The sequence below is a fragment of the Falco rusticolus genome, chromosome 11, assembly GCF_015220075.1.
Source record: "Falco rusticolus isolate bFalRus1 chromosome 11, bFalRus1.pri, whole genome shotgun sequence".
NCBI classification, from domain to species: Eukaryota; Metazoa; Chordata; class Aves; order Falconiformes; family Falconidae; genus Falco; species Falco rusticolus.
Window position 1 is genome coordinate 15,626,595 of NC_051197.1, and position 26,715 is coordinate 15,653,309.

Below are 26,715 nucleotides of genomic sequence, written 5' to 3' on the forward strand. Positions count from 1 at the left end.
TCTCAGGCCTTTGTACGTCAGCTATTTGAAGCACCATTCCTATAGCTGTTTTCTTTCTACTGATACTTTCTACAGCTGTGGCAGATTGCATTGTTTTTTCTCTCCTATCGAAGGGCAGGGGGTGAAATCCAACATGTTAGCTTCTTTTCAGCATGCTTGGCAGCAAGGCATATGTGCTTCTGCCTCCCACACTATTTTCTCCATCCCCTGTATTACTGTTTGTAACAGATGTTTTCTCTGGCTTTTGCTTCTTCCTGACGCAGAGCCTCTTGCTTCCACCGGGACATTTTTACCCTGTCATTTCGAAGTCTCCGACAGCTTTTTCTGCCAATATTAATGCCATTACATGTGCTAACAAATATGTCGCACACATGTACAGGCATGGATGATACGTGTCCCAGACACTGTTATTGCACCAAGGGCTTACGACCCCTGCTGGGGTAGGGCCAAGGCAACCCAACAAGTACACCTTTGTCCCATTTGAGCGTTGCATGAGCAGTGGTTTTGCACCTCAGTGTTCACAGAAAAACTCATCTCAACGTATTTCTTAATCAATCCTGCAATATTTTCTCAGCAGGGACTTTCTTTCCTCTTTTTTCATTTTGTTCAATAAGAAGGAAATATTTCCAATTCCAGAGCAGCTAACCATGCGATAAATCCACTAATGAGGGGCAAAAGCGGGATGCATAGCATGCCTGGATAACGAGAGAAGTGTTGTTGCCTTATCTTTCCCTTTAATAATCTCTCTTTAACAGAAAAGTACATAGTGGAAGTTCAATACACAGCCTTGAGCTTTAAACTTCTGCTTGTCCTACAGGGGATTTCCTGCCCTGTCGGGTGAATTCCACTTAATAATACTGAATTCCTGTAACAGAACAGTTTCTTCCTGTGGGAATTTAAAGACTTCAAGACTGTTTATTATATTTTAACTGGTGATTTTCCCTGCAGCTTCAATTGTATTGGGTTTAATTTCATAGAAAATGTTTATTCCCTTCTTATATTTTTTCCAGTCTCCTCAGTTCACTTCTGCCTCGCCCACAAAGATAAGTTACTTTTAGTTTGTATTATCTAACCAATACGTAGGATGCACTTAAACCCCCCCATAGAGAGGTGTTATTTGCAAAATGTATTGCCTTTTCTTTTCTTCAAACACTGCCTGTAATCTCTCCCTTGCTCAAGTCTCTCCGGTGTGACATAGGTAAATTTCACAATAACAAAGCGAGCTCAAACACCACCTCACTGTACATTACAATAACCCTCCTATACGGTTATTTTGGACCCCTAACAAAACAAGCACCACAGCTCTACACAAATAAATTTGTGTACTTTTTCAAGTTAACTGATATTTTGCTTATACTTAAAATAAGAGATCTGGAGGTATTTTAATATTAGATTATTATTTCCACGCGGTCTAAGCAGCAGAATAGGGTTAGTAAACCCATGGCTCTTGAACTGTGCACAATTTACAGGCAGTTCACGTGGTCCCAGTCAGACCTTGCATAACTAACAGTAGAACACAGGAGCTGCTGGGAAACACAACCCCCAGGACACAAGAAACAAGCCAACAACCAGGGAGCCCCGAGCTCAGCACTGCCAGTTCACCCTGGGACCTCAACAGACTCCTAGCGCAGAGCCAGCCCCTGACATAGCCATCATCATCATCTACTTTGGACCTCTAAGGGGGACTGGGCAAGTTTTACAGCTGTCAGCTGGGAGATGTCTCCAGTTGGTGGCTCATGTGAGTAGAAAGCACAGTTACCCTGAACCCAGAAGTACTCTGTACAGTACAGATTTACAGCAATGTAGCACTGGGCAGGTATAAATCACCACTTGTCCTCAATGATACTTCAGCTAGAGAAAGAGACCGTAGTTGAACAGACTAGGCTCTGGGCTTGCACGAGACAAGTCAGGCAAGGGAACTGTACAGTTAAAGGAGATACACTCTTATATTCCATACACTAGACTAATCCTTAGTCAGCTTATGTTAAGGCAAAGCATGTCCCCAGAAGCAGATTCTTACTGCAAGGCTTTCTGGATCACACTGACCTGTTTTAGCTTAATGTAGGAAATACTTTGCCTTCATAAAGAAATGTAAGTTCCAGGAGAATATTTACGTAATGCAAAAGAGTATGTTACAAATGTAATCAGAGTTGTAATGCAAAGTGAAAAGGTCCCCGTTCTCTTTCCAGTTCCACATGTGCAAACCTGAAGTAACTGAACTGTTAGAGAAGTTTCTCTGGTGGTGATAATGCTAAAGAGAAGGATTCAGCCATAAGGGAGTTGCATACCTCTAGGAATATCTATGGTAACACAAAGTGTATCACAATGTTAATGCTTTACTTATGCTGCACCTTAATGTTATACTGACTTCTAATATTTGTCAAGTAATATATATGCAGGTTATCTGATGAAACGTATTTCAATCTTTTCTTAAACATTTTAACTTTTAGTTGAGACATTAACCGAAGCCAAAGATCTAAAAATCCACATACTTCAAAAGAGACTGGTTTTTGATACTGATTCTGCAGCCTGGTACCATGCTTGAGGTATGTAACTGAGTTCTCTGATGGTATCTGTTTAAATGCTATTTGGAACCAAACATTTGCACAATGTACAACATGAAATTTAGGGTGTTTTTCTGAACTATATTTTTATACCCTAGCAGTTCGTTAAAAAGAAAAAAAACCCAACAATAAAACAACCAATAAGCAAAGCTTCACAGAGTTGGTAAGGAAATCACAGCAATCTTAATAACACAAATTAACATACAAACTGGTTTAGTATATTTTTTCTTTTAATCTCAGAGGTAGTACAGAATAATATGGACCACCCTGTTTTTATACAGTACTACAGTTTTAACAGGGAGATGTGCTCAGTGATACAATAATTTTTCCATCTGTAATCTCTTCAATTCTAATGAATGCAACCATTTTAATTAAATGCTACAAGTAATAGCATAGTATAACACTTCAAATTGAAGAAACCATTTTCAACATATGGCATAAGGGTTTGTATTTGGTCTAGACCAACAAGAATTTTAAAAAATAAAGTGTTTTGTTTAATATTTGAGGTTGTAAAACATTTTTATTACCATGTAAAGTTTCACGAACATTTCTGAACTATAGAAACCAGTTTCAAGTTAACAACTGAGGTTCTGGATGCACTTCAAGGCTAGCAAAAACAAAATAATACTTGAAGTTTAGATCTCTCTGAAGGCTGTGAAAAACACTTTGATATTTTCACTTTGAAAATAGTTCACTTACAAATTTTAACTACAGCACAGATAATCATCTGATGGCTGCTCAGCGGTTCATGTGAAATGAAATCAGCTTCAGTCTATAACATTTAGGTAGTACTCAGGAGCCACATTAGTTAGTAGAAAAACCACAACACTTTTCATCAGCTATGAAAGTATGCATCTTAATCGGAATAAGGTTTCTGGAAGTATTTACTTTCCATATTAGGCATGCCTGCATGCTTTCCAAATTATTAGTAGTTTAGACTATGCAAACACAACTTTGCCTTATTTGCATATCCATCCCTACATATTTTAAAATTGTTCCCTTAGTAACTGTATCCTGATGGAAAATGCAGACTTCCTACTTGCAGACCAAATAAGAAAACAACACAACAGTTGACATCTGCCTGCATGATATCATACAGATTACCAAAAAAATAAAAATAATTAAAAAAAATTACTTGGTAACAAAATTACTTGGTAACAAAACAACATGGGAAACATCTATTCACAGGTGGTTTACCATTGACTGTCATTGTCCTGTATAGTGAAAAAACTCCCTTTTCTACCAATAACTACAAATACGAAATTTAGAAAAGATATATTGTGGAGAAAGGGAATAAACTATAAAAAAATATATTCTTCTAATTCTAAGATATTATATTGAAGATGAACTTTATTTGTATTTTAATATCTCTAGATGCACTGTGGTTTTTTTAAATGTAGATTATGCCAATATAGGTTGAACAGAAGAAATTATTTGCACCCTGTTTAAAGTCCCTTTACCACTAAGTAATATAAAGTAGCCCAAACTCAAATGAGAATTGGGTCACTGTCCTCTAAAACTGCATTACCTTCCAAACCATGGAGTCAATTTACATTTGTACAGAAAGAATTGCAATACAGTCAGATTCAAATAGAAATACTTTATGCTTACTTATTTTCCTCCTCTTTTTCACACATGCAAAAGCCTACACAACGGACAAGAGTGATGAAGCAGACCTTTGAAACCTCCATTTTTTTAAAAGTAGTAAATAATAAATACATATTTTAGAGTGAGAAATATTTGAGGCCAGAGTACAAGAGTCAAAAGTTCCTGAACAAGGGATGTTAAGATCAATATGCCGTCTTGCTATTTTGTGTCTTGTCTCAATTTAAATCCCAATAGATACAATGGACACTGTATTTCTGAAGAACTTAATTGTGGAAAAGAAGGTTGAGAGATAAGTTTCAACTCCTCTACCCTGCCTTGCCTGAGGATATACCCCTACATGCCTGCAACCATCTTGTCTGGCACTCTCCTCTCTTTTATCAGGTTTCTTGGCTCTTTATTTTCTTTTTAAGTACTTATTTTAATTTTACTTAATTTAGAATTTTATAAGAGCTAAAATACTGTGTTGAAAAGGTGTATTTAAATAGTTGATATTCAAACTATTGTTGCAGTGTTTTTAGCTATCATAAGCACCAACATTCACCCCTGAACTATGGTCTGACTGACACTGCAGTGTCTGTAACACTGAGCTGAGCTGTTTGCAATCGGATTGTGTCCTTTGCAACCGGCAAGGTTAGAAAAAGTTTTAGTAAATAACAAGCTAGTAAAAGTAAGTAACCACACCGTTTTCCATCTTCAGTAGCTGCTAACTTGATTATTTCACATTCTAGAGTTAAGGCTTGATTTACACTTCCCAAGTTTCAGCTAATTTCTCCGTGATCAGACCTTGTGTGATACTGGATAAGTATTTGAAGGATTCTTGTGCCTAGAATTTACCTGGACCAAGGCCCAGAGAAGCTTACTGCCCATAACCTATTTCAGAGCGTATTCACTGAGGCTTGACTGTACAGGCCAAGATCCAGAAGTTATTTAGGATATAGGTCCAATTTGATGGGAGAAGTCTGAACACTACCAGGCTTGTACTCCTTCTGAGGCCCAAGCAAATATCAGTGTATAACTGTGCAGTGAATCTCTGCTCACTTCCCTGCTTGCAGGTAGGTGAGAATATTTCCCACCTCACAAGCCTGTTGTGGATATATATCTGTTCACTGTTTTCACATCCTACTGTATGAGTTATGGAGGAGAGGGAGGCAAGAGCAGTAACATCTGACTTGACACGGATAAGTCAGCACTCCCATCACAATCCCACATCAGTTCTTTGGAGGCTACGTTCACTTTAAGTGATCCTGAGTTTAATACTCACAAACATTAGATTACTAAAAAAGTCAAACAGGAAAAGGTGCCAGAGTAAATTTACAGGAGTTTCCTTCCATACTGAAGACACACTGATGTATCAGCATGAAAGGAAAAGACAGAGGAAGGAAGTTGGCAGAAACACCAACTTGTTTTCAGAAATACATCTTTATATTTGCCTCTGAGTAGAAACCTTTTCAGCATTCATGTGTTAAGCTTCGTTTAGAGTCTGGATGGTCGTGTCCATGTTCACTTGCAAATATATATTATTTATGGGCTGATCTCACAAATATTTACTACTGAACATATGGGTGAACGTTCAGCTGGTGTAAATCAGCAGAACCACCAATCTCATTTACATTAGCCAAAGCTCCAGCATGTTATGTTTATTACATTAGGGACCCATTCATATGGATAGGATTTACCCTGGTAACTATCCATAGGTTGGTTAATCCAATCTACAGGTTGACAATGGTTGCAGAATTCTTCCCCTACTTATGCTTTGTGCAATGCAGAGCTTAAGCTGTTGTTTAATGAACATTTTGTTATATCTTGCATAAAGATTTAAGGTCAGCGTTGTGCTCCTGATACTTTCATAGAAAACAACTGAAAAGTTAAAATTATGAGTTAGTAAACCCCTACTTATACAAACAGTCACATGAAGTAATCAGCAATGCATGCCCTAAGCCATAATGGTGCAAGTTATAGTGTAACCCTGAGCACTTCCTGGGAAGGGCAGTAATCCTCTGGTTGCTCTTCAGGACACTCAACACCTCATAGGATTTACTTAGCAACCTTAGTGTGGAATCAACAACTTGTCAGAACATTATACCAACATCACATGGGTTTCTGGAACAAGAAAGAATTGAAGCACTTTTTCCTTACAGACCCTCTTTGTCAAAAGAGGGAAGTGATTTCCTTTGTGCAGAGACCTTTGGTAAAGCCTTCTTCTGTAACACCCACAGCAGTCCACTCCTATATGTGAATTAGCTTTGCAACATTATTTTCAAAAAACCAAAACCCAAGGTGTATCAGTACCTTGGTCTGCCTTTCAGCTCTGGATGAAATGCAAAGGTAAATCTAAAAATTAGTAATGTGGTCTGAAACAGAAGTTAAGCAACAATGGAAATTTCATATCTTTTGTCACTGGTAGTGTATAAAACCACAAACAGCAATGTTTTATTGCTAGATTTGCCTATCTGCTACACAAACAGGTTATTATATAGCATGCAGCATGACTGGAGGTAAAACTGAATTTCCTCCTCCCCCAGCCTGTCTTTTCTCATTTTCTCTCAATTACCTTATTTTCCATATTGTTTCCTGCAGCATTTATGGCTTACATTTTGAACCGCAGATCAAATACTTAAAAAGCATATTTCCCTCCAGGTTTTAAAGTTCTTTACTCACTTTTTAATTTTTTTTTCCAGACAACTATTCAAAGCTGTTGCTTGAGTAAGTAGTAATAAAAGGTAGCAGACAACTGACCTCCTCTAGATTTCTGGAAAAGTAATTAGTGAAATTCTCTAGAGACTTGGAGACATGGGTGATATATTACCACCTGTAGGTGGTTTAGAAAGGCATATTTTACAACATCCACACAGTCATAATCAACTTACATATTTTAATGTAGGAGCAGTATAACAATATTACATGAAAATGTGTTTTTTAAGCAACATATTTCAGTTTTCTAGGACTCATACCACATCCTTTAAAAGATCTATTATTATAGACGCAATGTCAAAATGACAACTGATGTTGGAGGCAGACACAATAATGTGAAGTTTTCAACACTCCTTATCTCATCCAACAACCAATAACAGTCTCTCTGCTAGGATTTTGCAATAGAAGAAACAATGTAAACTAGGCATACTCATTTTTCAACTTCTCCTTTGGTAATTTTTGCTTGTCATCATCACTGCATGCATTTACCCCTTCATAAGTGAGACCCAGAAGCTGTCTTCAGAACAGTATTTCAGGTAAAACATTTAAAAGTGTGATTGCCAGCCAGTGATTTCAACCAAGACATCTTGTTTCCTCTTTGAAGACTAAAACTAAACCTTAAGTAACCCTGAAATCACATTTCTTTCAGTATGTATACATTTCTAATAATAGCAAGGAATTCATATTTGCCTATTCTTCCTCTTAAAAAGAAATAATCTCAATGATCTCATTTTCACATACTTGAAGTACCACGTCCACTAAACTAGTACTACATGTACTAGTATTTCAAGTGAAAACATCCCAAAACCCAACAAAAAATCAAAAGCCTAGAAGAAAATAAGTGTGCCACACAATATTTTTTTCCCAAACAAATGATTGAGGCAGTTGATTACCTGAAAAAATTGTAAATAAAGTACCTATACAGTGACCCAAAGAAATAAAAGGAAAGGATGTAACTGAACTAATAGAAAGGAATATGATAAAGGAGAGAGCCAACAGATCCTCGTGACATTGAAGAAGGTAAAGCAGTGTTCAGAAGGCTCTTCTTTACAGGTACGTCTTGCACTCCCAATCCTTCAGTGTATTCCAAGAACGACTGAAAATGAGAAGTAGTTCCCTGTATCTGTTGTTAGGCATACTGGCGCATTAACAGGAACATGATGATATAGCCTTCGTAGTATTGCTCACCTCATTTTGGGGCTAGACAGTGTAAAGAGGGGAGATGGGAATGCCTGGCATATGTCAAGTCCAAGATTTAGCTCAGCATGCTACTCCATGCTCACAGATCCCTGACTGTACGCTCAGTCCACTTTTCTGGTGATTTATTGCAACAGAACAACTTCTATGAGTTTTTGTCTTTATTTTAACCAGAAATGGGGCAAGGAATGCAGGAAAATAAGCACCAGCAGTAAGTGAATTCAAAGGTCAGTTCCAGAGAAGTACAAATGAATTTCTGATTGCATGAACACAGGGCCAATCTCAGAAATAATTCTCAATTAATAATGATCATGTTATGAATACATTTACCAGAAGAAGGAATGCAAATCAAAGATCACACGACGGTTTCTATGTGAAGCCCTCAGGACTGGAATCCAGACCGAAATGACTTTGAATCCATACAGAGGTGCTGATCTACTATTTGGAATCTGTGAGAGCAATCAGGTTTTTGGCATTAATTGTATGAAGGTTTCTCTTGATGTATCTCTTTCTGCTTCCAAATGATCTTTTTTTTATAGGAACTAAAAACGATATCCCCAGAAGAAAGATGACAAGGGAGATTTCTTCACACTAGAGAGAACACTGCCTATTCTTCACAAGCATGAAGTGACGTAGGACAATTTCTGTTTCAAAAGGCATGTAACAATCTCAGTACAGTTGGCCTGTGGAATGCCACGCTAAAGCAGCTGTGGAGGTTTGGGATTGGGGCTGACCAGGGCCTGACCAAGTGAGACCAAGTCACCTCTCACAGGAGCCTGCATTTATCTACATTTGTCCATCTAGACATACCTACACAAAAGGTAAAGCTGCACTGTAAAAATAAAACTCAAAACCAGATCAGGTGTCAGTGAAGTCAAGAACTTCTAACTATTTTAATGGTGAAGTTAAACTGGTTGTTAAGCTTTTTTTTTTGTTGTTGTTTGATTTTCTTTTTTTTTCTGTAATAGCATGCTTATCTTTAAAATTGATTGCAATGTATATAGTCATACAGTCTGTTGTGGACTAAAAGCCCTTAATATGTCTCTGTGCGTCATACGTTCGCATTTTCTGATTTAGTTGCCTTAGTTACTATATAACAGCAAAGAAGACATTTTTTAATCCATGGATCTTAATATATTTTCAAAGGAAAAACAAAATTAATTTGCCACAAATACAGTAATAATTGACAAAAAAATTATAGAAAGGTAGAGTGACCTGCTAAAACAATACAGCAAGTCTGTGGGTAATCTTAGAATAAAATCCGGATCTTTCACTTCTCAGAGCATGTGTATCCTGTGACTACTTTTACAGGATCAGTGTAGCCCAGAACTACAGATTCAAGTTAGTTAAGCTTTCACAGAGTAAATATGATGATCCTGCAAGTGTGCTATTACAAAGACACATGCTTTCAGTCCTGTCTCAGCGCATCAACGTCTCTCTTCATTTGCTTTGCATGCTTTCTAATCTTTCAGATCTATAAACCCAATACTCAAAAGTAAGTGTACAATGACACAGCTGAAAGTTGTGAGCATACCTTATATAAGCACGCTAATTCTATGTCCTAGGCTCTGCTGATGCACTCACGATACTTTTGTGCAAGCCTAGGTTGGAAAACTCGTTATGTAAGTTGGGCTCACCTAAAGCGAGCATGCATCATGCGTGCCGCAGTAGGAAGCAGAGTGCAACGTGAATACACGTATGGAGCTACTATTTTTCACCTCTCGAATATTTCGATGTAAAAATAGCTCCTTTCCACCTGTGAAAACTGCTTTGAGTTTTCTTTGTAAGCCCAAGGTGAAAAGAAAAATGTTGTGCTTTTTCATGAAACTAAGAAAATAGGATTTCCCTCTGTAGCTGAGAAAACATTTCTGTTCAGCTGTCAGACTGTTCATTTGAATAACTACAGCCAAATTTTGCATTTGTGCATAACTCTTGCTCATTTTAAATAGGTGCCATCCAGGAGTAGAATTAGACCTAGTTTTTACTCAAGAGTATGCACAGAGGAAAGAAACAGGAAGAAGTGATAAGATTAATTCACAGCTGATTCAAATTACTGTGAAGCCACTAAATCTAGAACACAGTCTCACAGTTTCTTGAAGTTCACTACTGAAAGGAGCTATCTGAAATGCCAAAAATTGTTAACTAATTCTGGAATTGTGACACAGTTTTGCTTCGGTTCTGCATCTCGTGAATTTGTCATGCCTTTGTATATTGTTTGCCTAAATAGACTTCCTGCTATTATTTTGTCAAACACAGCTGTAAGGAACTATATGTTATAGTTACTCTAATCAATGCATATATTCAAAGAACTGAACCTGAAGGTGAATTATCTGAACATGAGTTTTGACTCTGGCTGTAAAGTCAAAAGTTTGGAGGTCTTGTTTTAATTTTTACCAGAGACAGCACAACAGATGCATCTCTTCACTCACAGGTTTTCTTAAAAACCTGCACTGAGCCATGAAGCAGAAGAGACCTGCATTTGCTGACAGAGAATGATCTCCATTCACACATACGGTTCTGGGACTAGCACAAAGGCTGAATGGAATTTATATCCCTCCTTCACCTAGTCACCACTTGCTTATCTATCACAGTAGTAGTTTGAAACTAGTTTGAAAGTAGGTTGAAACTGATCTTTCACGTCACCCATACTCCAGATCTGGTATGCCCTGGGGGAAAAGCAGAAATGTATCCCATACACATCCATGCAGCAATCAATCACTGAGGAGAGACTTCAGGATTCAGAGACTTTTTAATCTTATTTGACTGTATTAAATAGTTCCTGAAACCTCACAGTAACAGGAGGAAATTCAATTAGTTAACTAACCTAAGAATGGTTTTAAGAACCCAACTTCATTCTGCACTGCCAAAATTATGTACTGCTAAGTAGATTTTGAGGCAATTCTTATTAGTTTCTAATATCTACATTCTTGCTGAACATAAATTTACTACTGACTGTCTTTTCCAGAGTCATTCTTTGTTTCTTACATATATATAGGAGTTATTTTCACACTTTCTAGCTCTTCATTGCTAACTTTGTCCTAAGTGAGCTTTCAGAAAGACTCACCAAAGACCCTACTATTTCCCTAGCTATCTACATCCAAACTTGGAATCTAATGCATTTAAGCCTGGTGCTCTGTCAAAGTTAATAGTCATAATTGCCTAATTATCTGCTCTAGTATGATGGTAAAACCTTTTAACATTTCTCTTTTCCCCAAGGAGAGTGTATTGCAGTTTCTGGAATGCTGCCTTACCCTTCTTTTGGGAATACTTAGGCAAAGAATTCATTTTGCTCTCAGCTAAATGAACCTTATGCTCTCCCTCTGTAGCCATACTGTCTGTTTGCCTGGCTGTTTTACGTGAAGAGTATACACCTATATTGAGATATATAGTAAATTCACTAGCATGTTCTGTTTGCCAGATTGCCATCTCACTTCCAGTGGTGTAAATCACAGTGTAAGTAATTATGCTGATCTCATCAGAATTACTTTAGCCATGCAATGTTATATTAGTTTTAATTCCCTCTGATTCAGCCCCAAGTTTTTCAAGGCTACTTGAATTAGAGGAGCCCTGTGATGGCTCTAAACTGTACCAGAAGATAACTTCTGGTCTAAGCTGCCGAGAAGGGTCGCTCTGTAGGTGAACTGAACACAGTTCTAAGACATCTAGACTAGAGCCTCCATCACCTTGCTCCTATGAAGTCACCTACATCAAATCATCATGAGAGATACTAGGTATAAACAGTGTTGATAAAAATAACATACTAGGTAGGTGCTGAAATAGTTGTGAAAAAGAATTATTTTTCTTTATGGCACACTGCAAATTTCATATAAAAGAGGTTCAAGTTAAGGTCAGTGGCTACTGTAATGTTCTAATAACAAACCTAAAATCAGAAGTACATTCACTCAGGATTTAGATTTGTAAACCATGCCTGCATGCCTTATTGCTCTACTTTACATTTTTGTGTTCATTATTCCTTCATTTCTAGAATCTAACATTTTGAAAGTTTGAGTGTAAATCAGAATCCACATTACGCATCACCTTTTTTGTCTGCAACACATTAAACACAATCAGTCCAACCGAATGTATCGGGAAACTAAAGCTCTTCGGAGCCTAATTCAGGTGTGGAACTTGGGTCCCCTTTGCAAACACAAAGGTGCGTTTCCAGTCACGGCCCTTTTTTATTCCTCCTCCAGATTAATTCCTTCCTTTAAGTCAATCTCTCCATAAAGTCTGTTTTTCTTCCCACCTACTTGTTAAGACAACTGAGTGTTTATGGTTAGTTCTTCCTTTAAAATTAAAGTTTTTATTCTCCCTCTCTATTTGGCCTTATCGGCCAAGTCAAGTGGTGTCCCCATAACTGCAGAATTCTGCTTCTGTTCCTCCATCCTACTGCAAGACTCCACTGCCACTTGACCAAAGGATGTATAAGCTGAATCCCTGGGACCAGGATATCTATGTGGTACATTTTAGAGGGCAACCTTACTACCCACCCCTCTGGCAACTGGCTGTCCTGGAAAAGGACTCCACAGACAAGAAAAATGCAGCAAGTGATCCCACATGGGTCACTTTTACTAGGCTAATAGAGAAACGACCTTGTGGGAGGACATCCTTTCAAAAGTAGCTAAATCTGCTGATGACAGAGAGCTGAGAAGTAGTAAATACAGAGGAACAGAGCAAACAAAGTCATAATGATTTGGATAGAATTAGGCTTATGGGATGCTAAGTAGTTTATGCAGTTCTGTGTAAAGAAGTAAAAGGTAATGAGGCTAGGGACCAAACATAATCAGGGAGACTGAAGTCTAAATCAAAGCACAACACAGAATAGAGACCAGGAAAAGGAAGTGGGAATAAGATAGTTTAAAGTGTTTTCCATGATCATGCACAATATTTGGCAGCAATAAAAAGGCAAACAAAAGTTCAGAGCAGGAAACTGGATAAGGTAGAGGGGAAAGAATAAAGGGGGAATTATAATTTATCAATGGAAGGCATTCTGGCACCACATGAAAGAATACAGAGGCCACATGTGGGATATTGTGTGCAATTCTGATCACCACGTTACACTGCAGAAAGGACATCACTGGGATGAAATAAAGCACTAGATGGACATCAAAATGTCTTACAATTTGGGAGGATGGATTGTTAATTCAGAAGAATGATTAGTCAGCTTCAGCATTTGCAGGTGTTCAGAAATTATTTACAAATCATCATAGTGCTAGAACTTATTCTAAGTGGAAGGGCATGGACTGATGACAGGCTGATAGTGAATTCAAGTAAAATGTTAAATTAGATATTATAAAGTACAAACAGTAATTCAGCTAGACAATAAAACACTTTGCCAAGGCAGACTGCAGCAGTTCTGTTTATTTTAGGTCCTCAAAAGCAAGCTGGATTACTTTAGTCTATTTCTGCAACTTTTAACAGCAAACATCCTATTAACTTAGCAAAACTTTTGCATGAAAAATACTTAGAAGTGAACTCATAACCCACTAGATTTGTAAGGAGTTGAAAAAAGTTAAGAGATACAGTTCATACTGACAAGGGAAACTGTGTAGCTAAAATTCCCTTACAAATTATTAGAAATGGTGGTGTAAGAGGCTGTAACTCTAAGTATGTAAGTACATGCTTAATTTGATACATAGTAGATTTAGAGTGGCCAGTGAAACCACTCACTCAATTAAAGGTAAGCACGTGCTTAAGCAATACAGTAAACTCCAGATAAATGCATACTAGATTTGTAACTATTTGGCAGGTTTAAGTATGCCATCTCCAAACTTCTCATGTATTCTACAACATGTATAGGCCCAAATACTAAAAGACAGACTACACATACATTTATGTTCTTGCATACAAATAATTCCAATGTTAAAGTTGAAAATGTGCCTAAATTTGTGTGACAACTTGACTAGGTCTTTAAAGAGAGGTTTTTAAGCATTCAAAATATTCAAAGTACCACCTAGCATGGATCAACCATGGAATGCAATGGGTACTTAAATACTTAATACTTCAAGAAAAAAAAGCCATGCTTATAAAAAAAAGTGGGTTTACAAGAAGTTATATAAAACACCCATTCTTTTAATATTAATTCTAAGTAACTACATTCAGGAACTGCTGAAGTGACTTACATCATACCTTCCTCTTCAATTTCAGTCTTTAGGAATCCAGAAATTTTCAGATTTTTTTTTTCAGAGAAAGAAAGCAAGTTAAAGATACCATCATATGTGCTTTTCTGTTCAATTACTGCACAGTCCTATTACTGAATGGATGTCCTATTTATAAACACCCATAAGATAACTTTCAAAAAATACACAGATAAATGTAAAGCTGTTTTTTCTGACATGCAGTGCATTTGAAAGTGCTAATAAATCAAAAAGTGTAAAAAGAGCAGCTTTTTTTTTTCTTTTTACAAACTAATAGTTGAGATGTTATATGCAATCAATAGATACGAATAAATCTATTTTGAAGGGTTTTAACTAGTTTCTACTCAGTCAGGGCATACCAAAATCTTCTGTCAATAAAGCCTGGATTAAAAAACTAGCACTATCTGATACATTTGGCACGTCAACCAGCAGGAATTCTTTATAACAGTAAAAGCGAGAGATGACATAAAGATGCAGGGGAAAATGAAACTCCAAAAGCTCCTAAAATCAAGGAACAGAAACAAACAATTCCCAAACAAAAAATATCTGAGAAGCTGAACTAAAACTGAAATATACATATAACATATAAAGGAACAGAGAATCAAATAAAAGCAATGCAAATGAAAGGGAACAGAATCTTCTAGAGAGATGAAGGGTAGCCTGGGGAAAGCCTCCAGAAAAAGAATTGCGCAAAAGTGTTACAAAAGTAGAAGAAAGGTGGAAAAAGAAGGCAGTGAGTAATGAGAAAGCACAGTGCCCACAAAAGCCATAAAGCACAAAGATGAAAAAAAAAATAAAGCAAGCATTCTCTTTCCTTTTCCTCACTCCTCGAGATCTGTTTGCCCTCTAAGAATTGTTTTTGCACTTATTTTTATTTTTCCAGAAACTGCAAGATTGGACTGCGATGGAAACCAGGGTTAAAACCTGTTTCACTTTTACTTTTTATCTTCACATGTAAAAATTAAAAGCCTGAATTTCAGTGTTAATTGCTGACAAACTATGAAGCTGTTTTGCTTTATGTACCTAAAGGCCTTGCATCCAAAATTTCCAGTGCAGGGATTTACAGATGTGCAGAGTCCCTGACAAATCAGCTCCTACGTGACAAGATGTGCCTTTAAAGCTCTACACTCAAAATCACTTACGTTCCTTTGCCTCCCATTCACTGTCTCCTGAACATCACAAAAAGACTGTGATATGTCTGCTGAAGGACTTATCAGTACTGTTGTAAAACATGCTGGAAACAAAATGAAAGAAAAATTCTTGATAGCAAGGGGACAGTTTTGCAAGTGTGGAAAACATTATCTCACTTTTCTGAAGTTCCTGTTTTCATAAATGAAATTGTTTCTCCTCTATAATGTTCAGAAAGGCACTCTCTACTGACTGCTCTAACAATCATTAAAAATGTGGGTAGTAGAGTGGTTTTCCCCAGTTCTTCCTTCCTTATCAGTTTGGACTTTTGAGTTCTGTAAGTCCTATACATACTAGCATATGGATACATATCCATATGAGCAAATGGATAGTGTATGAGCACTAAAGCGAGGAAACCAAGCTACAGAAAACAATTTCTGTATTTAAAAGACTTTTTTGAGAGACAATCCTAGAAATTTAAAGATTAGCTTTAAGTACTTCTCATTAGAGTGCAGCAAGGATTTGGGGGGTTTCCACCATAAAGACTTCCCAAAGCTCTTTGTGAAAAATCAAGGGAGAGCTCCGATGCAAATTAACACAGCAACTTGGATACTTCTCTGTTCTGTTTCTAAGAACTCACACCCAATTACCTACATCCCAGAAAACATTTTAACTACCGAACATTCACATAGCCTAGAATGCTCTTTTCCTTTTGGCTATTAGCTAAAAGACTTCAACAAAAGCAAATGAATATACAGAACTGCCGCATACAGTAAGGCAATATTTTAGAACGAAAAACTATCGTAGCTATAAATCCCAAATCAGTTCTCCTTTATGATCCTGTGTAGTTCTCAGATTTCTGTTATTTTGGGGATGCATCGTCAGCTAAGCTGCTCCTAGGTAGTTTAGCAACTGTGTGCCATTAAAGAGAGAAATCACGGAAAACAGAGATGCAGATTAAAAGACCACATTAGATATAAATAAATAATAGTGAATTTCAATGTATACCAGCTCTTGGATGGAAGAAGTGGAAGTGGTGATAGCATACTGAGAAAATCAATTGTTAACATGTCTACAAATGTCCCATATATTTTTCAGGTATTCTTTCAAGGCATTACACTGTGCTAATTTGTTCCTAGAAAACTAGGTAATTAATACATTTGTTTTATTGTTATTGATATATATTGCGCCATCTTAGTTGCCTTCACTAAGATTTATTTCTCCTTTACAAGGAGAGCTATTTTCTGAACAGTATCACAACCAAGTTCTCATCTAGCCAAATGGAGTCACAGTGTTTTTATGGAGGGAAGAAAACCTCTTTATCAGGGACCAGAGTCCCTCATCAGAACGGATCCATTGAGGTTTTCCACTGGTTCAGAGTTACTTAGGAGGATGAAAGGAAGAAAATGTTTGGCAGGCTGTAAAACTTAAAACCACAAACAGCTATTTAGACCTGGAGCTCATGAATCTAGTAGAGCTGATAAGAATTTAAATATCTTCTCTCATAAATTTATACCAGAGTAACAATATATTCAGTGTCTCCATTAAAACAGGATGAAATAATACGGAGAACACATACTTTGCTTCAGTGTACTTTCCTTCTAGTTATGAAGCCAAAAAATGTTTTTGTTACTTGGTCCACTCCTGGAAGAAAAATGCACCAAAAATAACAACACAAAGAAGGACTCTTTCAGCTGTAAACTTGTTATCTGTGTTTGATGTGTTCATTAAAAGCTATTCATTATATTGCTCCAAATCCCCATGGTTTCAACCATTCTGAGCAATTCCTAAACGGCAGAATGAATTGTCACTATGTATCATTCTCCATGCACTTCCTTCCAAAATTCTAGATTTCAAAGTTTGATTTTGTAAAATCTGCAAGAAAGATACCGTGAGAGGAAAAGGATATCTTGAAGAACACGCTATAAGAATCCCAAGGCCTCTTTAAAAGTGAATGGCCAGTCTCCCAGAAGGATGAAAGAGTACATTTGATGGTGGATGTTCTGTTTATCATATGAAAAAAAACTACTCCTCCTCTGAGACTTCACAAGCTGGAAATGCAGTTTCTCTGCTGTCTGTTACACTTGGGTACTTCTGCTTAAATTATCCATTCCATAGATTCCTTCTTGTCTTAACTTGAAGCTTGTCACATTAGGACGTGATGGAACACTAATGCAAGCAATTTTTATCTAACAGATACAAATAGTATTGACTACTATCTTCCTAAACTTCCTTTCCCGTTGGCTTAACATAAACATATCCAGTTAAAACACCTAGGAAGTCATAGATACAAAATACATTTCTGAAGTGAATATAATGACCGTTTGCATTCCCAGATACCAAAAGCAAAAAGGATATTGCAATCTCACAATATTAATATCCACATAAAATAGGTCACTGAATCTAATGCAGAAAATCTTGCATTTAGGGTTTGTGCAACTCACTCAACTCCTGTCACTGGATGGGAAACAGGAATCATTATACTGATAATGCAGGACAGCACTGATTCTCGGTAAACAGATGTAGATCAGCTAGCAAAGATTCCTTTGTGTTAGTCAGGATGGCTAAGTGAAAAATTACACATTTTGTTTTGCCACAGCATAGGACAGCAGTTATGTCTTAGAACCCTGTGGATGTGAATAAAGACAGATTTCCTCTTGCAGCTATTATAAAAACGTGCTCCTCTAGGCAAGTGAGGCTTATGAAGTTCTGAGGCATCTCACACTGGTGAAAACATTCCAACCTCAACCTCAGCCTCAACGATATCCCCAGCTCAGTCACACAGCTTGCCTGCTAAATAAGACCCAAGAAAATTGTGGTGATCCCAGCCTGAGAATGCTAAAAAGGAGGAAGATGAAAATTATTGCATTAAAGCGTGTATGCATCAAAGTGCTGTCTATTGACTTTCATTTTACAAAAAGACCATTGGAAAGCATGTCATGTAAAGGTACTTTCGTATAAACACGGTACTCTTTCTAATCCTTCTGCGTTGTCAAATCACAATAAAAAGCTGTGTTAATGAAACAGAATAATTAAAATCATAGCATTAGCATTTTTTCCCCTAAAAAAAATATCAGATTATCACAGTACTTCCTTAGTTTATGTGTTTCAATTAGACCAGTATTTCAATGTGAATTTGGTTTGACCCAACTGACCTACTCCTGGCTTTATGCTGGTACTACAGGACTCAGAATGTAACTCTTTTTAAAATGGGACTTCCCATTTTCTCTCTAAACCTATTTCTCTTTCCACATTAAAGAAGAATGGAAAATGGAACAGAAACTGTACAGCATAAACTGGAAACAAACACAGACTCAAATGCCTATTACAAGAACAGCATTATATATTAACTACTTCTGTTTTCAAAATTATTGTAGAATACCACATTATTATTTTCATTAGGAAAATTACTAGGCTAAAAGTACCACTACGTTGATGGTATTTTCCCATCTAGGAAGATGAAAAATTTTAGAAATACTCAGTCAGACAAAAGCCTAATTCAAATTTTATTGACAGAACTTCCAGCCAGCACAATGTACTTCAACAATACATTTTTAACAATTCTTCTTTGATGAGTAAATAGGTAAAATAGTTGCATGAAGTAAGTCGCATAGAATGAAATACTTAAATATGAGAAGTGTGACTGCCTGTTTACCGTGAAAAGAGCTGGCACTTTAGCACTGGCTCAGAAAGCACCATTCTTTATTCTGATGTTGGTCCTTTTTTGGCACTAATTAAACAAGACAGCGCTGTAAAGTATCTTTCTACTTTGTGAACATACATCCACTGATGTTTGCATGTAGAACAGCAGCTTATGGCTCAACAGCAAGATATTCTGGATTGGAACATGCATACAATTCCAGATATCAAAGTTAGCTTCAGTTTGACTTTGTGAGATTCTAAAAGCAGCTGTGCTTTGTTGCACTTCCTTAGATCCCAATAGTGATTTAGTTCTGAGGATTATATATTTGTCTCTTATGTGTCAAAAGTCTTATCCCTAGTGACATTACAACTCTGTTTTTGTATTTAATGTAAAAGCATGATAGCTTCACATTGATGATTGTCAGCAGTTGCTATTTATCATCTGTCAAAAGTTTTCCTCATGGGAAGACAGAAAATCAAATGGATTATAGCTGGTTTTTTAGTTGCTTAAAGGAATCTTACATGACACAGGCTAAAAAGAATGGCGAAACTGCTCCTGACAACCAAGTTAGCATTCATAGCAATATGCGATTTTATGTACATAGCAGGAGAACTGTCAGCCGTCTTGACAAAGCAGCACACTTAAAAATGCTATGTCGGTTTACTCGTCTGACCTCTTGGTTGCAAGACCACCTGACACTGTAGTTGCGCACTTCTAAAGCTACTTACAGTACCCTATAGGAAAAAAAAAGTGAAACCCCAAGACTGCAAGCAAACATGATAGATAAAAGATCTAACAGTAGATGGTAAAAATGTCATATAATTACACCTCTGCAATATCTTTTGTTTAAGATTTTTAGAATTGAGGGATATAGTCTCCAAAGACAGAAAGAATGAGAGTGATGGCACCTGCAATAGGACTTGTCTGTGCCCCGAAGTCACATCCCTGCACTTATACAATAACTAGAGGAAGGTATCCTTTCCTGAAAAAAAAATGAGAAAATGGCTGGAGAATAAATAAATAAATGAGAAAGATACTAATTTAGACTCTAGTCGCCTCCCTAGTTGCATTAACAAACACACACAAAAAAATGATGGCAGAGATAGCTATGAAATTTATGTAAAACATGCAAAAACCTTTCCAGTTACCTCTAACAAAATTAAGCCACAAAAATTGAATGAGACATAAAAAATTCTCATCTTTTTGCCTTTTTAATGCTTTAAAAATGTGTCAATTTATATACACATCTGTAAGATAATTAAGTGAAAAGCACTGTCTGTCATTTCCTCAGATTGCCTGGAAATAGAAGGAATTCAAGAGTTGGAGTTAAAGCTCCTAGAGGCACGATGGCTGAATCTCAAAAACTTGTAAACTCATGAAATCCAGGGGTTAACTACATTATGAATAGACTCTTCATTCAGCCTGCATTCTGGGAACAGCCACGAACCTGGTTCACGTTGTAATGCTGCGGACAAGGCTATTTTAATGACATTTCATTTGGAAATCAAACCACAAAAGTGGTTTGCTGGTCCAGCATTCTCCATGATCTCCTTAACCTGTTTCAGGTTTGATATCCTTTTATCTTAAATAAAGCTACTGAAAGGGATTCAGTGTTTCACAGATAATTATGCCCCACCTCTAATTTCAGTACATTGTAACAGATAGATTAAGGGAAACTCAGGGAAGCAATAGGGATTCAAATGACATAAAATAGAATAAAAGATTTAAAATTCAGTCTTTTTAGTCTCAACTTACATTGTCAGATAGAGAAACCAGCTTTATTTCAGCCTTAATGGTCGTGTGGAGATTACTGGTCAAAGTGCAGAGAATATAAAGCTCCTGTTATAGAAGTACTTCTGAAAAACCTGAAGCTTAGATCTGGGCTTCCACCCTCTTTGAAGCTTATTATGAAAACCTGTCCTATGACAAATGTCCAGATAATGATATACTGTAACAATGCCTTGGTTTCCAAGAGCCATCTTACAGACTTGTGCTGTACCATACCACCACTGGAATTACATCTTTTAAAATATTTTATGTCCTTCTAGAGTTGTGAAAAGTGACAGAAGTCAGAATAGCTCTACAAACCTGACTTTGAAAAAAGTGACGTATCCTGTCCATGGCCACAGAGGGACAGAGCCAGTATTAGGTTAGTGAACAACAAAACCCCAGTGATTAAGCTCATTAGAAACAGAAGTATGTCTATCAGCAATGAATTGTAATGGTTCGGAGTCATGATAACAAACCACACACACACACAAAACTCAAACACCACAGATGGGGTGGATCAAAACTGTTATTAGGATTTAATACTATGTCTGATCCACCTTCAGTGTCAAGCTTCCTTTACTTACACTCACACACTGCAGGAAGGAAACCCAGATTTTTATACAAGACAGAAGGGTAGTTCTCAAAAGAGACAGACTTTTTTTTCCCAACCTAGCATAGATATTCTGCATTATATTTAGGGATATATTAATTTTACTTCTCTGTGAAGCCTTGGTAAGTGTATTCTCTTTTCCTGCAGACAAGTTTTGAGGTTTCTATGGTAATACATGAGACATAAATATTATGGCAATGGATACCATCAAGAAATGTGAAAAAAGCAATGTTGACTTTATGATTTGTCTGCATTTACTAACTGAGCTGGAGCACTTTGGTTTCTCTGTTAGGTATCCTAATAATTGTAAAGAGGAAGAATGAAAAAAGATGCATCTAAACACCTTTGGATCTCTCTGGAAGCCTGTGATAGAAAAGCATTTTGGGATGAGAACACAGGGAGCCCAGGAATTTCTAGGGTTTATGAATTCTTTTCTTTAGATGGATCAAATTTAATAATCTATTCCAATTTCTAGATTTGAATAGGCCTCTGCTTAATTATCAGAACACAAGTTAAATCAATTTTGTTAGCTATCTGGACTGTATTTTCACTTTTTTCTTCATCATATTCACAGATGTAACTGTGCATGTGTACATGGTTATATACAATGCACAGCCTCACACACTGGGATTTTCAAGTACACACAAATTGCAAATTACACTGGGGCTAGGCACTGATGCATAAAATATCATTATATGTAAGGTCACATTCAACACATGCATGGCTTGAATCCAGTGATCACCATTTTTACATTAAACAGTCATTGCTGAAAGCCCACGATTGCCTACCTATGCTCAATATTCATTTGTAGGATTCACTCAGCTCATACAGCTCTCTCGAATGACGCCTTTCTTTTAGCAAAGCTACAGGCGAGAGAGGACTTGTCCCATCCTTGCTGTGGGCTTTCTGCACAGCAATAAAGCTGGGATGAGCACTACAAAAAAGGCAGTGCCTGTGGGTGTGAGTCTGTGGGAATTAGTCCATTAAGAGTGCTACCCCTAAGCAATTTTTTTTTCCAAGCTCTGTTTTTCATACTGAACAGTTCCTTTTAATGAGCACTAATGTCCACTCTGATCAATATCTGTAGCAGAAAGCATTACTGTCACTTTCTCTGGTCATACCCAAAGCAAAAGAGAGAATTTCTAGTGTTTTTTTCAAGCAGCATAAGAATTCCAGCCAACCACTACTTGACAATGAAATATGGAGAAGCAGAATGAACATAAACACTCATGGATCTTTCTCCTCATGATAGCCCTTCTTAATTTTGTGACAACCTTGTGATTGATATTGTCAATATCTATGACACAAACCACTTCTCCCCATTTGTCAAACTATAGCAGAGCAGCAGCAAACAGCTGGGAACACACATGTTGTTATCTGTAAGACTTAGCACGGAGGACCTTGAAAGCATTTTTACAGCAACAGACAGAAAATAAGGAAGAAAATTCACCCTTAGCCTGTCCTTTTTTGTATGTTGGCATTTTTTTAGGAACCCATGCATGATCATATCTCTTGCTAAGAAAATGCTGGTACTTGTTTTCTAGTTCTTGTACAAAGACTTTACCATTTTTTCCCCACAGACAGAGGTATTGAGAGCAGTGGGAGATGATTCCCTATTATGAGACAGGGAGGGATGCTGCACAGAGTAGGGGAAGGAGGACCACCCTATTTCAGAAACTTGGACAAGGAAGTCATTAATCTCTCCCTCTTTCAGCACCATCTTGCCAATCGTGAAAGGCTTCACTGACCATGGCGTTACATACTTTAGATCCTTGTACCACTCCTCAAGTGTTGACCTCACTGAAGAGAAACGGGTGTCTGAAGAGCTGTGTAAGGCCAGCCCAGCACTGCATGACTGAGGGAACAGAAATACTTCATGTGCCAACCAAGATCCTGAAACTTCTACTGAAGTCCATTTGTTGACAATGTTATGCCATGATGCCCCTACTTCCCACACAGTTCATCAGTTTCCAAGGCAGTAACTTCTTCAGGAAGTCTGAAACTAACAATGTAACACTGACGACAATTAGCAGAACCAGAGAGGAAAAAGATTGGTCTCTCATCCTGAAAATCTGCCTTAGATTTATCTAGGCCCCTCCTCAGCTAACTTCTTTTCACCTGATACCTTAGTCCTATTTCCTTTAAAGTCCTCAAATCCATTTGAATTAAAGATAGGACAGAGATGGAAGGTCCTTGACTCCTCCAGTTACTTCCAGCAGGGAGGACCAGACTTATAACAAAAGGAGGGAGCGCTGAAGCAAAGGATATTCCTCTTGCAGGCTTTCTGACATTTTGGGCAAACAAGAAATTAATCTCCCAGCTGCATTTGGGAGAAGGAAATAAATAAATAAATCCATGCTCAAAACATGAGTATAGCATTGTCTGAATTCAGATACACTCACCATATGTCTACATGCTTCTATCTGATTAATTTAAATTTAAAGCATGTCAAAGGTGGCATATTTTATATTCCTGCTTATAAAAAGAAAAGGAGGAATGGAAAATTTAACAGATGCCATAGTAGTTCCAGACACCAACAGCCTACTCCTATGCAAAGTAAAGCATGTAACCATCTTTAGTTACTGAAAAACTTTAACACATACAAGTTCTCTGTACTTAGAGTATCTCTCCCAATAATAATGACATTCCCACTCTCCTAGCCATCAGTGAAGGCCAGTAAATTTATATGTTAATATTGAACCGTGAATTCATTCACTTGCAAAAGTAAACTTAATTCCAAAAATTTTCATGTGCCCTGTCTGCAAAGAATTTAAATTAATGTAGTTTGCATAAATAAATATGAATGTCAAGAATTCCAGGCAAGGTCTGGAAGTGTTTTATGTTTTTGCAGTAAGTTCATATTCTTTGCTGCTACATTAAGAATAGACTGATTTTCATTGCTTCGTTCAAGATCAATATTTTTTTCCCTATTATCATCTTTACCAACTCCACCTTTTAAAGTGTCTGCTTGCATTGACTAGTGGTCTAACAGGAAAAGTTTACAGTCTTCTTCAAAGGCTGTTTTCCAGTATTGTTTCGAACAGACAAGAAGCAAATAGATGTTGCAATTGTTCCTCCTCTAGCAATCCCTTAAATACCCTTCAGGTATGCTTTGTCCCCCAGCCTAGTTAGCTATTCTGTTGGTGCTTGCACAGCAATGACAGACTGCCTGTGTAGTCCAACCTTGTCAGCTGTTTCTAATTACTGCAGCAGTGCCGCAGACTATGCTCTCTCTGTAGGCCTACCAGTCTGGTCTCATGGGAGTTAACAGTCCCACTGATAATTGACATCATTCAACCATAAACTTTTAGAGAAGCATCTATCCCTTTAAGAGTCACATCTACATATCTTGACACAATATGAAAGTGCACTGTGGGAATGTAGTGGGTTTGCATGGCATGGTTTGGGGGGGGGAGGGGGGGGGCTGCAGGGATGGGTTCTGTGAGAAGCTGCCAGAAGCTTCCCCCATGTCTGATGGAGCCAATGCCAGCTGGCTTCGAGATGGACCCACTGCTGGCCGAGGCCATCAGTGACTGTGACAGCACCTCTGTGCTACAATATTTAAGAAGGGGGAAAGTTGCTGTGTGACAGCAACTGCAACCAGAGAGAGGAGTGAGGCTCTGCAAGAGCACCAGCCCTGCAGACACCAGGGTGAGGGGCAGGAGGGGCAGAGGGGGCTCCAGGTGCAGAGCAGAGACTCCTCAGCAGCCCCTGGCGAGGCCGGCTGTGCCCCTCGGAGGTTCACAGTGCGGTAGATCCCCACTTGTAGCCCAGGGGGGACCCCACACCAGAACAGGGGGTGCCCGAAGGAGGCTGTGACCCCACGGGCAGCCCGTGCTGGAGGAGCTCCTGGCAGGACCTGTAGAGACAGAGGAGCCTAGCCTGGAGCAGGTTTGCTGGCAGGACTTGTGACCCCATGGGGGACTCATGCTGGAGCAGTCAGATCCTGAAGGACTGCACCCCATGGGAGGGACCCTTGTTGGAGATATTTGTGTACTGTCTCCCAAGGAAGAGGCCCATGCTGGAGCAAGGGAAGAGTGTGAGGAGTCCTCCCACTGCGGAGGATAAAGCGGCAGAGACAAGGTGTAATGAACCGCCTGCAACCCCCATTCCGCGTCCCCCTGTGCTGCTGTGGGGGAGGAGGTAGAGAAAATTGGGAGCAGAGCTGAGCCTAGGAAGAAGGGAGGGGTGGGGGAAAGGTGTTCCTGAGATTTGGTTTTATTTCTCATTATCCTACTCTGATTTGATTGATCACAAATTAAATTAATTCTCCCCAAGCTGAGTCTGTTTTGCTCACAGTGGTAATTGGTGAGTGATCTCTCCCTGTCCTTATCTCAGCCCGTGAAACTTTCATTATATTTTCTCCACCCCACGACCCCACCCCACCAACCCCTGTCCAGTCAAGTAGGGGAGAGACAGAGCGGCTTCAATGGGCACCTGATACCCAGCCAAGGTCAGCCCACCATAGGGAATAACTACAGTTATGTTATCCAATAATGACTTTTTGCACAGGATGTATTTATGCTTCATTTCTTAAATGTATTTTTGTACAAAATTAATTAAGACAGGGACACAACAAAGTTTTTAATGCCTAATTTTTTTGGCTTAGGTTTGAAGTTCTTAATTCTCTGCCTTCCCACCTCCTGTGGTTTTACTCTGCGATGGTTAAAAAGACAGAAGTTCCTGCTTTCCAGTTTAAATGGCACCAAAGAATGAAGATCTGAATCCTGTGCCTACATAACTCCTACCACATGGGGAGCAACATCTTGTAGCACAGATTTCTGCATTTTGTTATTACTTATTCTGAACCTTGGTCTCCTTGCCGAACAAAAATTTGGTCATAGTCCTTATGATAGTGCCCCATGTGCTCAACCATGAGTATGTGAATACTCCCACAAAAAACAGTGGGACTATTTAACCTTTGTATTACTGAGCACATGCATTTACATTTGCAACACTCCTTACTTGAATGTGCTCAGTTGGCGCATCTCTACTAAAAGCTTGAAATCTATCATTTGTCTAACAAACAATTCTGACTGCAGAATATCTATAGGTAGAAAAGAATTACTCAAGTATATTACGTAAAACTTTAAGAAGAATTATTTTGCTTTGTTCTGAACATATAGCCAGCCAAAAATTATTTATGCACAGAACCCCCCAAAACTGATGGTGAATATATACAGAAAAAAGGGAAACTACTGTTTAGGGACCCGAGAAGAAGATAGGTTCTGCTAGATACATTCTGAATACGGAGTCTCCTAAACACTTTTTTTCATTAATTATGGCTGATCATTTAAATCACAATATACTTCCTAATCCTGTGACTTAGCAAATATTTCTAGCCATAACAGTCCCCCAAGTGTATTT

General features: G+C 38.0%; 1 long non-coding RNA gene across 4 annotated transcripts; it reads left to right on the forward strand.

Annotated features, from left to right (window-relative positions):
• Nucleotides 1-1,519: 1,519 nt before the first annotated feature.
• Nucleotides 1,520-24,166, forward strand: LOC119155679. 4 transcript variants are annotated; one of them, XR_005106798.1, is made up of 7 exons: nt 1,520-1,738; nt 2,451-2,546; nt 4,407-4,553; nt 8,235-8,287; nt 8,600-8,881; nt 21,017-21,117; nt 23,063-24,166. It is a non-coding gene; the product is annotated as an uncharacterized LOC119155679 (long non-coding RNA). The 4 variants fall into 4 exon arrangements; XR_005106799.1 differs by lacking the exons at nt 21,017-21,117; nt 23,063-24,166 and adding an exon at nt 15,081-18,463; XR_005106797.1 differs by lacking the exons at nt 21,017-21,117; nt 23,063-24,166 and having other exon boundaries at nt 8,600-9,103.
• Nucleotides 24,167-26,715: the final 2,549 nt, after the last annotated feature.